This window comes from Ictidomys tridecemlineatus, chromosome 1, assembly GCF_052094955.1.
Source record: "Ictidomys tridecemlineatus isolate mIctTri1 chromosome 1, mIctTri1.hap1, whole genome shotgun sequence".
In the NCBI taxonomy this organism is placed as follows: Eukaryota; Metazoa; Chordata; class Mammalia; order Rodentia; family Sciuridae; genus Ictidomys; species Ictidomys tridecemlineatus.
This window is the reverse complement of record NC_135477.1, coordinates 32,550,448-32,562,921: the sequence shown is the minus strand read 5'-3', so window position 1 is coordinate 32,562,921 and position 12,474 is coordinate 32,550,448. Positions and strand designations below refer to the sequence as shown.

The window sequence follows — 12,474 nt, the reverse complement described above, 5'->3', positions numbered from 1 at the left end:
TGTACATTGTTGGGGGACTGCAAATTGGTGCAGCCAATTTGGAAAGCAGTTTGGCGATTTCTTGGAAAGCTGGGAATGGAACCACCATTTGACCCAGCTATCCCCCTTCTCAGTCTATTCCCTAAAGACCTAAAAAGAGCATGCTACAGGGACACTGCTACATCGATGTTCATAGCAGCACAATTCACAATAGCAAGACTGTGGAACCAACCTAGATGCCCTTCAATAGACGAATGGATAAAAAAAAAATGTGGCATTTATACACAATGGAGTATTACTCTGCATTAAAAAATGACAAAATCATAGAATTTGGTGGGAAATGGATGACATTAGAGCAGATTATGCTAAGCGAAGCTAGCCAAGCCCTAAAAAACAAATGCCAAATGTCTTCTTTGATATAAGGAGAGTAACTAAGAACAGACTAGGGAAGAAGAGCACAAGAAGAAGACCAACATTAAACAAGGAGGAGAGGTGGGAGGGAAAGGGAGAGAGAAGGGAAATTGCATGGAAATGGAAGGAGACCCTCAGGGTTATACAAAATTACATACAAGAGGAAGTGAGGGGAAAGGGAAAAATAATACAAGGGGGAGGAATGAATTACAGTAGTGGGGGTAGAGAGAGAAGAGGGGAGGGGAGGGGAGGGGAGGGGGGATAGTAGAGGATAGGAAAGGCAGCAGAATACAACAGACATGAGTATATCAATATGTAAATCAATGGAAGTGTAACTGATGTGATTCTGCAAGCTGTATACGGGGTAAAATGGGAGTTCATAACCCACTTGAATCAAAATGTGAAATATGATATATCAAGAACTATGTAATGTTTTGAACAACCAACAATAAAAAAAGAATAAATTAAAAAAATGTGTGAATGTGTGTATGTGTGTGTTTGTGTATCATATATCATCTTCATGGGAGGGTGAGGCGAGGATTGTCAACTCTTGGGACATACCTGGCTGGAGTGAAAGGTGTATGTAGGGAGGAATGAAAAAGTTTGGGTGATTGACAGCAGTTTATCCAGCACAGAATGTTGACAGCTTCCCTTCATCTTTTAGCCCATCTTTCTGGACAAATTTTATCTTGTCATTCAGGTCTTTATCCACAGATCCTCAGAGAGGTCATCCCTAAGTACTCAACCTAAAATCACTTCCTCTCTACCCTGTTACTTTTTAATTTTGTTAGAGTACTACTCACCTATTTAAAATTATGTTGCTCATTAATTTATCTGTTTGTTACCTTTCTGTTCACTAGGCAGTTAATTCCATAAGAGCAGGCCCACGTCAGCTTTGTTCACAGGTGTGATCCCTCTCCTAGCACTATGCCTGGCATTTGGTAAGTACTTGACACAGTACCTGTTGAATGAATGATTTTTTTTCTTTTCATTAAACACCTTTAACATTTGTTAATTCATCCCAGAAACATAAGCATAAAGACTTTGGCAAAAGAAGCATCAATGTTACAGGAGCCCACAGGTTACACCACCCCCCAAAATCCATGTGGATCGTTTCATAGATCCTGAATTTTGAAAAACTACTAACAGCTATGCATGGTGGTGCAACCTGGAATCCCAGTGACTTGGGAAGCTGAGGTAGGAAGACTGTCTGTAGGTTTGAGGCCAGCCTGGGTAACTTAGTGAGACTCTACTGACCTATATAAGTTGAGGGCAGAAAAACACAAAAGTCAAGCATTTACATTTTGATCAAATTGTAGTATAATGCCTTCTGATTTGACAAACAGAGAAAACAGCAAGGCTGATCTGTTGGGGCCCCTGGTGCCAAGTTTTTGGCTAGGACTCTGGGATTTCATGAATTTCAAAGACAAAGCAAAAGACAAAGGTCTTGCTATTGGGAATTAATGTTTTACATACAAAAATAGCAACTCAGAATATAATGGAAACATGAAAACTCTGCACTCTAAGCTAGAGTCCTATCTCTGGCAGGTGCCAGACTTATCTTTTCTGTGGACTTTTCTCCAGTCTTATCTATTGTCAAACCCAAGCAGCATGTTATTCTTGGGACAAACCATACCACAAGGGACTTGATGCTCTTTAGCCTTTGCATGGGATGTGCTCTCCTGACCTTTAACTTCCTACTCAGTCTCACAAGACACAAGTCAAAACTTCACTTTCACCACTGAATTCTAACACTTAAAATTGGTGCACAGCTCTGCTGCTGAATATACTTCAAAAAGTAAAAGTTAAATAAAAACGACTTAATTTCCTCTGAGAGTCCTTCCTTGAACCACCTCCCACACCCACCCCACCTGAGCAGGGTTTCCCATCAAGCTTGGCAATTCCAGAATCTGGGGGAGACCTTCCTCCTAAGCCAGAGAAGCCAAAGCAAGCAAGGTTAGGCATCTGGTAACGATGCAGATGTCTTGCTGCCATGACTGTCCATTTCCTCTGGGCTTTTTGTTCACTAATACTATCTACTAGCAACTAGAAATAAATTTCAAAATTTCTTCCCCCAGCTGTTCCTTTCTGCAAACACTAATTCTAACTTTGCATCGTAATTCTGACATGTCCTGCCATCCATCTACTGACCCATCCGTCATCTTCTTGTGGTGGTTAATAGCACAGGCTCTAAATCCCACTGCCTAGGTTGAAACTGTGGCTTCTTTTTTTTAAAAATTTTTAAAATTTGTTTTAATTAGTTACACATATCAGTAGGATGCATTTATGCACTTTGATATATCATACATAAATGAGATATGATTTATGATTTTTCTGGTTATACATGTTGTAGAATCACATGGGTCACACAGTCCTATCCGTACAGACGGTAATAACATCTGTTTCATTCTATTATCCTTCCTATCCCCATAGAAACCGTGACTTCTTTTTTTTTTTTAATTTTTTTTTAGTTGTAGATGAACACAATACTTTTATTTATTTATTTATTTATTATGTGGCACTGAGGATCGAACCCAGTGCCTCACATGTGCTAGGCAAGCACTCCACCACTGAGCTACAGCCACAGCCCAGAAACTGTGGCTTCTTAACAAACAACCTTGGACAAGTTGTCCAACCTCTCTGAACCTCAAGTTACTCATTGTGGGTGGTGGGTAATAAGCAGTAGTCCTTATTTCTGAGTATTTCTGGGAGAATGAAGTGGGTTAATGAATTTAAAATGCATAGATAGCATACAGTAAGCACTCAATAAATGTTACTGTTGTTGGCCATTCATTAGTCATTCATTGCAGTAAGTCTGACACAATGGGAGAGGAAAAAACAAAGCAAAACAAAACAATAAATAAGACAGAGACCCTAATCTCCAGGAGGTAGGCTTTTGAGGGAAGGTCAACAGACAACACACTGGACTGGTGTTAGAAGAGGCAAGAAGTCTAAGGTCCCATCAGAGCCTAGAGAGAGTCCTGCTCTATGGAAGGCCCTTGGGTGACAGCCTCCCAGAGGTAGAGAAGCTGAACCAAGTCCCTACCTCTGGCCTCTGCTGTTTGTTCCCTTAATTTTGCCACCACACGGACATCCTTGTTTCTGACCCATCTGAAATGCTGCCCTGGAGTTACATTTAGACCTTGGTACTCTTATTCCTGTTTGGTGTCCAGGGTCCCTTGTGACTGAAAGAACCACTCCTCTTTCCCCCAAGAGTCGGCAAATAAGACTTAGAGGAATGTGATGATAACCAATGCTATAGTCCCCACTCATTCAGAGTAAAACCAAAAGCCCTTACAAAGGTCTCAGACCCTTCATCACCTGGCTACTATTTCTTCTCTGACCTCTTATCCTTCTCCCCATCCTTAGTTCCACAGCTTTTTTGCTATTCCTCGAACACATCAGGCACACTCCCACTTCAGGACCTTTGCACTGGCTCCTCCCTCTCTTCAAAACATCCTGCCTCAGATATCTGCAAGGCTCACTCTCACCTGTGCTCACCTATTTGACTTCTCCCTTGACTTCCTTATTTTAAATACACCTGGGGACATCGTTCGGTGGAAAAGTGCTTGCCTAGTCCCTGTGAGGCCCTGGGTTTGATCACCAGCACTGAAGGAAAAAAATAAATAAATAGTTACCAATGGGTAGTGAGTTACAGTTAGAGAGGAGTGAAGAAATCCTGGTGTCCTATTGCACAGAAGGGGGACAATAGACAACAATCATGTGCTGTGTATTTCAAAAAGCTGGAAGAAAGGAACGTGAATGTTTTCACATATATAAATGATAGCTGTCTCAGGACACAGACATGTTTAACCTGATTTAAATATTATTCAATATATTCATGTATATCAAAATGTCATATGGGATAACATTAATATATATAATCTTATGTTTTCAGGGATCAGTTAAAGATAAATTTGATTCAAACAAATTAATAAATGAAATGCATGCCTCACCCCACCTACTCAGCACTTCTTGAATAGTCCACAAAGGCCAATGGTCAAAGGTTTGGTCATTAGCCTATGGTGCTATTGGGAGATAGTGGAGCCTTAGGACACAGGGCCTAGGGAAAGAAGTTAAATCATTGCAGATAATCCCCTGAAGGGGATATTGGGAACCCTGACCCTCTTCTACTTCTTTCTTTGCTTCTGGGTCACAAGGAGGTGAACAGACGTCCTCAACCACATGTTCCTGCCGGGTTTTACTATGCTGTCACAGGCCCAAAGGGGCATGGACTGAGGGTCTGAAACTTTCTTCCTTATGAGTTGATTCTTCTTATCAACAAAGGTATTTATTACAGTACTGGAAAGCTACCACAACTTCTAAGCAGCTTCCTTTGCTCTTTTTTTTTTCCTAAATCCCATATTAGTTTCTATTATTCTCTATAATGTATTTATTGTGTTTATTATCTCCTTACTCTACTAGACTGGAAGTTTCAGAGGGTGGGCCATTATCTATTTTAGTCACTAAATGGCCCATGTCGGTACTAGTACATTGTGAATACTCAATAAATCTGTATAAAATGAGAAGGTCTTGGCATTAGGAACCCCAGGGAAACTTTATCTGAGGCCCCACATGTCAGAAAGCACAAAACCGTCTCTCTGCCTTTTAATTATTAAGCTGCACAAGTGTAAAAACTCATTTTCATTTTCTACTTCAGTCAACAGAGCACTAAAGGTCCTTGAACTTGCTTAATGAGTCCGTGAGAATGATGTCTAATGAACATGAAGCAGTTAAAGTAAAGCTCGGCCAGTTGGTGGCTTGGGTTACCTGGGAGCTCAGAAGTGGAGCAGGCCTCTCAGGCTCTCTGCATGTCTTCCCACCTCTGTCCAAACCCCAGGGGATATCTAAGGTCCTTGGAGGAAAGCAGAGCCAGCTTCTGCCCAGGGGTTTATGCCAGCTCCAGTTGATTTCCTTGCCTACAAGAGGCGGGGAGCTCCCACTTTATTAGTCCAAGAGAAGCCCTTGTCCTGGATCCTGGTTTGTTGGATTTCTCAAATACTCCTCTTCCTATAACTGAAAACTCGGTCCCTCTCCGCAGTGCCAATCAATGCCCATTTAATAATGAGGACTCAGTTTTGAGAAAAGGGAAAAAGAAGTTTTATTGCTTTGCTAGCAAAAGAGAAACTCCGGGGACTCCTGTCCCAAAGGCTGTGACTCTCCCCATCAGGAGGGACTGGGAGGTTTTAAAGGAACTCTTCAAGGGTTACACTTCAGCAGGGGGTCCCTACGGAAACTTGGGAAACTTTCAGATCCTAGAAGCCATCTCCTTCCTGTAGTGGGTGTGTTCTAGGGCAATTAACTAGGGGAAGAAAAGATAACAACACTGTCTCCCTAATCTTGTTAGGGAGGAGTGGAGGGGAAAATAGAGAGAAAAAGGAAAAAAGAAAACTTAGAGCAATGAGGGCTATATTCAGAAGGCGAAGGGACCACTGTCACATTCCCAGAGCTATTTAATTGGAACTCAACTCCTGTGATTCCGTCCAGGCTCACAGAATAACTCAGTTTAAGATCTTACACTCCAAAGTCTTCCCTTCGCCTGACTTTTCCTGGATGAACACCCAATCTTTTCTACAGAAATGGATGTTCTGGCCACAAATCTAGAACAGACTGCACCAGCTACTCTGGGTGAGAATCCAGCTGAGCCACTGATTGACCTTGGGTAAGTTGCTCAGTCTTTTGACCATATTAAATTTTACTTGAGCCTGAGAAAACAGTAAGGGTCAAGAAGTCCCTCTACCTTTTGTATTCTGGGAAACAATCTTGTCAAGAACCACCCTCCCCTAGCATATTCCTTGCTAAAACCTGTCTCCACCCTTCCTCGAGACCCTTGTAAGATTCATTCCCTCCTTTACCTGCTTCTAGAAACTTCAGCCTCCCTATCCTTTCTTTGAGATGTTCCTCATAAAGTGAATGTTCTTCCCATTGTAATACCCCAATACACCTATTCCTTTACTTGTCCAGAGTACTTTTTCTTTCATACTTTTAAACCTCAGTTTTATCATCTACAAAATGGGATAATCATAACTACTCCATAGGACCCGTTGTGAACATTAAATAAAACAATGCATGTGATGCATAATTACTTAGTGATCAACAAATATTTTGATGGAATTTTTATTCCTGATTTTAATTCCCTCCAGCAAAATTCTACCAGGTCTTGATCTTTATGGTATTCTGTGCTAATTACATCTGATGAATGTTCTTAGTAAGTTAACATTTCCTATCACTACATATTTTCTGTTATTGACAGCATCACTCTAGAAGTTTTCACAGGGGTTTTGTCATGCCATTCCTCTGGGTGTGGGACCAGGGGTGTTCTGTGAAAGCTCCCTAGATGTTTCTGTATGCAGCCAAAGCTCAGAACCCTTGCTTAGACACTTGTATTGTTGGATCAAACATCCCCTGACATAATTTGTGTGTCTGCCTTTCCTATTAGACTGAGGTTCTTAGTCTGAAATTCATGGGCCACCCATGGGGATGAGCAGAAATCCGCAACCAGAAAATATTAAGAATCATTGATCCCTAGTCTAGGAGCTCCTTGGGTACCAGTCTTGTGGGTTGTCCCCTGTAGTAATCTCTGTGCTAATTCTTATGCTAAAGAGACATATTTTGGGATGGCATGTCCTCAGCCCTGTAGCAACGTATCAGAACATATGTAACATACCTTTGCTCCTCTCCCATCAGACCATTCCCTAGCCCTGTGAAGAAGCCAATGCTGAAAAGCTCTTTACCTCCCGTTAATGGCCTAAAACAAAGTGTAAGTTTCCCCTTTTGTAAAGGAAATTTAAATTTATAAGGAAAATTTTCACTAGTGAATACACCCATACTAGGAAGAGAGCTAGTCAAAGACATTTTCTCCCTGAGAGTTTTTCACCTGCATAGGAAAGCAACCTCTGTTCACCACACATTCCCTCTCTCTCCTTCCCACAATTTGCCTGCAGCACCCCAGGAGCACCAAGCCCCTATTCCCTTCTGTAGCTCAGGATGGTATGTAAGTCTCAACCAGCTGGTTATTTCTTGAGTCTCCTATTTCTGTGGGACTCCTGTGCATACAGGTGTAGTTAAAATTGTTTTTTCTCCTATTAGCCTGTCTCATGTCAATTTAATCTGTAGACCAACCAAAGAATTTAGAAAGGTAGAAGAAAGCATTTTCCCTCCCTTACACTTGAAAACTACCCTTCTCTCCATCACCCATCCACAGTAGCTGAAATTCTCCAACTGACCCCTTCTCTGCCACTCTTCCCCTTAACCTCCAAGAGACTCCCCCTCATAAATCCTCAATCAGCCTCATGGTCTCCCCTATCTCCAGGCTCATTTGGGGTTCCCCAATACCTCAAGGCTTAGCTTTCAGAGAAGCTTAGTTATCAGGCCCAGCACTTGAGCTTTAAGGGTGTGAAAGAAAGGGAAGAGATGCTTTTCCTTCAGCTGGGGCCCTGCAGCTATGACCGACAGGGGAAAGATGAGACACAGGATCACAAACAGAGGTTTACTGACACACGTATCCTACTTAGACCTGGGGGAGAAACTCAGGGATGAGGAACTCAGAAGGGCTTATCTAGCATGTTAACAAAAGAACAGCAAATTTGTAGAGACCAGATAAGACCAAGGAAAAAGAGGTTGAGACTTTCAGAGGCAATGAACCTGAGAAGGTAAACAGATGGGGAACAAACGGAAGGGAAGTGCTAGTTAGTAAGGTGTGTTTGTGCAGAGCTTTCTCTCCAGGTGCCATCTCTGTGGTAAGACTGTCATCTGCTTCCTAGTGCTAGTTGGCAAGGGACAACAACATGGGGGGCTTTCAGGCAGATAAAGGGGGTGGATAGAGCTCAGATGTGGGTCTGAGAAGGTCTTTCCAGAGGTAGAGATCTCTACTCAAACCTTTCAGTTTCTTTCATGTCCCAGAAAAAAATTTAAGGCTTATTATAAAGGGAAGGTCCACATTCTCAAAGCAGATAGCAGGAAATCTCAAGAGTGAGATGCACCTCTAGATACTAAATGTCAAGTCTGACTATTAACACATATAATTAGGCAGACTATGTATAACCCAAAGGGGCTGCACTTCCCTTGGGGTTTTTTGCTTGTTTGTTTTTGGTGCTGGGGTTTGAACCCAGGGCCTTGTACATTCTAGGCAAGCACTCCACCAACTGAGCTATATCTCCAGCCCGCTACCCTTGGGATTGAGAAATATTGAGCAAGATCCTTTTTCCCCATTAGGACATCTGGTTTGAGTTTCAGTTTAACATCAATGTCTCTGGCCATCAGGTATCCAATTCTTGATGGGGTTGTCACAGAAACTACTGAAGCTCCAAACCTTGTTTTTTGTGTCCCAACCAAAGAGACTTTCAAATCAGATGTGAAAAGTCAAGCAAGAGAATTTTACTATGAGCGAAAGTAAAGCTCAAGCAAAGAACACTCTCATAATAGACTGTGTAGGTCACCTCTGAGTGAGAAAGGAAGCAATACTTCCTTTGATGGGGAGGGGCTTCATCTACAAGTCAATTTTAAGTTAACTCAGATGCAGGACTCAATGACCAGACTGACTTCATTTTAATGTGCCTGTGCTATTCATGAAATTTTCCTTCTGAAATACATTGAGAAATCCAAAACCACAAATCCTAATTTTACAGTGACCTCAGTAGACCCTGCCAGGAGTTAACCCTATTGATCTTTTTTTTTTTCCTTGAAGTATTTCTTAATTCAATTCATTCCCTTTGTTTCCTCGTGTTTATTCTCAAGGTTAACACACCTATTGTGGTTCTACAGGTTAGTTGATCATTCATTAAGGACAATTTCAAAGACACCCCTGTGACCCTGCTATGTCATTGATTCATATTTCACTGCTTATTACTAACTACAACCTAACAAGACCAGAGGGTCACGGTCCCATGAGCCCTTATCCTCACCAGGGGTTAATGGTCCTAGGAAGATCTTGTTCCTGTTTTACTACATTCCAGAGAATTTACAGGGAACTGGAAAGTTACAAAGTAATTTATGGCCTGCTTCGTGCATCCTTACATTCTGGCCCTTTTCTGTCTCCTTAGTCTTCTTTGTCTCGTTCACCAGTCATTTTCCAAGTTGTTTGTTCTTTATTTTAACAGTGATATTTTTTTCCTTTAGAGACTGAGCGTTCTCTCTATATCTCTAAATTTCTATCTAATTCCTGGGTCTGCTTTTTCTCAATTGCCTTCAGTTCAAAAGAATCCCCATGCCAGAGTCACACATTCTGGGGTGGCATACTCGGAACCTCTTCAGGAACTTGAGCTGCTTTGAGGATTACAGCAATGTAGTGGGTTAAAGTAGAACCTGGCCGATATTTAAATAAGCAAATTTCTAGAAGAAAGCCCATTATGGATTCCAGACAAGTGACACTAAGGAACCTTCAGAGATGTCTGTCTCTTCTATTTAGTGGCAGAGGGGTTCCATAGAGAGAAAACAGCACAAGGCAACTGGTGTTTTGGTCCCAATTTCCACTCATCAAGAGACTCAAATAATTTGTCAATAAAATGGGCATAGTGCCTTTAATACATATTTTCCTTGTCGAAAGTTAAGATCTTGGACCAGATCATCTCCTGCAATTCTAACAATGATACAAAATTAAAGCAGAGCTGCACAAGGCTTACCTCTTACCCTGAAGAATTCCTGCTTTGAATGATTTATGAAGAGTTTTGGATGCAGGGGTAGTTTGATATTGACTTAAAGGATCCTCCCTCCCTGAGGAGTTCATTAATTCAAGGATTACAGCAAAGAGGAGAACTGAGAGTCCCGCAGAAGGGGGATCTTGGCCGAGGGCTGGAAGAGCAGCCAGCCCAAGAACCCAAGGTTCACAAAGGGATCATGGGGTGCTTGTTAGTCCATAAATGGCTCAAGACCAATTTATTTCTTGCTTCAATGTTTCCTTTCTCTGAAATCAAGAGCCCTAATGCATCTCAATTGTCTCAAAGTAGTCATTTGCCTTCATTTCAAAGAGCAGTCATTTGCCACCTGCAGGTTTGTATTAACATAAATGATGCAGACAGCTTTTTGTTCTAGAAAAAAAAGAAAGAAAAAACCTCTCTGTAGCTTAAGGCAATTAGACATTCTGCTTAAGAAAGGCAGAATTAATTGACTGCAGAAAATAAACTGACATTCTGCTCCAACAGTCCTGTTGAAGGGGAATAATCTTGAATGGGTTTGTAACTGGTGCGTTTACACAATTTTTGTTGTTTTTAAGCATTCAAGTGAGTTTTGAAAGGCCAGAGGCTGCATGGTAATTAAAAAAATTGCTCAAGGAAGATGTTAAACATTGACACAAATGCATATTGTCCTTGTCCTGTGTTTATCATATTCAAACTGATGCTACTGATTCCTTAAGGAATATTAAACTAGGAAGCATCGAGCTTCATTTTCACAATTGTTTCATTTTGCGAATCATCTTTTAACAGAAACTTTCTGTGTTTGACCTTCATCAACATGTTGCTGATGGGACAGATTTAAAAGAAAGCTGTGGTTTAAACAAATCACTGGACTCCACTCACTGGGTGGCTGGCCTGGAAAAGACCTGGAGGAGTTAGTGGGTGGCACAGGCTGATCAGATAAGTTATTGTTCAGACCAGGGCATTTGTGAAAGCCAAAGGGGGTGTTTTTTTGGATAGGTGCCAAAATAAAACAAAAAAAAAAATGGACATTTCTAAGCAAATTTGTCTCTTGCAGCTTTGTGACTTTGGAAAGACACTTAACTTTATAAAAATATAAAGAAAAGCCACCATAAAAGCAACGGTGAGAGAGCTTTTCAAAATGGAGTTGGAAGGCCATTAAGGAAACAGGATTCACACACGCCTCCAGCTGCTGCCTGGGAAGTTTTGGCTGACCTTCACCTTCCATTATGGTCATCTGGACGGAGCAAATTCCCATGTATCCAGAGACTCAAGTTCTGTGTCAAGAAGTTATTGGATTATTGTTTTGTGGACATTTTCACTATGTATATGCATTTTTTCCTAATCTTTAACCAGTCACATTATCCCTGTCAGCATTGCCCTTCTCAATAATTGATAGAAGTTTCCCAGAGAAGGGAATTTTTCCTGCTTTGCCAATAACTCAGCACTGCTTGCCTATATATGCTCCCACTTCCCTTTCCTCCTTCAGAATGCCTACTATGTTCTATCTGAATCTGTCTCCTGAATTGCAATTCCTAAGACTCCCAAATAAAGTTCTTTTACAGTCTCAAAGCTTGAGTTAATCAACATTTCTTAGCTTTACAAGGAAGACAACAAGATCTTGCATTACTAATTATGGAGATACACATAAACGTACATTGCTAACTATGAAACATGATTAAAATGTGAGGTTCTATCATATTGATAAAGGAAAACTAAGTGCATGACTTGCAAGGGACATACTGAATATACCAAAGGCCAATGGCCAAACTATATATCAAAATAGAACTTTAACCCACAACTACCTAGAAACTTTAATCTTCTCTACGATAAGCAGCTCGATAAGTCAGCCTAGGGGCGGAGGTTGTGGCTCAGTAGTGGAGCACTTGCCTAGCACATGTGAGGCACGATCCTTAGTGCCACATAAAAATAAATAAGTAAAGGTATTGTGCCCATCTACTATCTATCTATCTATCTATCTATCTATCTATCTATTTTTAAGAAGTCATCCTGCTATAAACCAGTCTTGCCAGACTGCTAATAGTGACAGCATTAAATAGGTAAACAACAACTTCTGTCACAACTGGCCCAAAATGTCCAAAACTTGATTAATAAATGACATTTCCCTATTCCTCCACCACACTTTGGCTCTCTGATACCAGAGTCCTAGCCAAAGGCCTGGCTTCAGAAGAATGGTTCCAACCCACCAGGCCTGGCCACTTGCCCCCAAAGACCAAATATGAAAAATCGATGGTGAGATAAGAAAGGAGCTTATTCTCAGTGTGGCTACACTGGGAAGACAGATCTAAGTGTCAACAAGAGCTTTGAGGTTGTACTCAAGGAACAAAGGCAAGAGTTGAGGGCATTTGCACAGCTAACAGTCTTGGTGAGGCCATGATCTAGTTGATCATTAACCCAAAACTGGTCACACAGAGTCCATTTGGTGCCAGGG

At 41.3% G+C, this 12,474-nt stretch overlaps 1 long non-coding RNA gene across 1 annotated transcript; it reads left to right on the top strand.

Annotated features, from left to right (window-relative positions):
- The first annotated feature begins 5,378 nt into the window (after positions 1-5,378).
- On the top strand, positions 5,379-11,594 carry LOC120885649 (uncharacterized). Its single transcript, XR_005728372.2, has 2 exons — positions 5,379-6,052; positions 11,080-11,594. It is a non-coding gene; the product is annotated as an uncharacterized LOC120885649 (long non-coding RNA).
- The last annotated feature ends 880 nt before the right edge of the window (positions 11,595-12,474 follow it).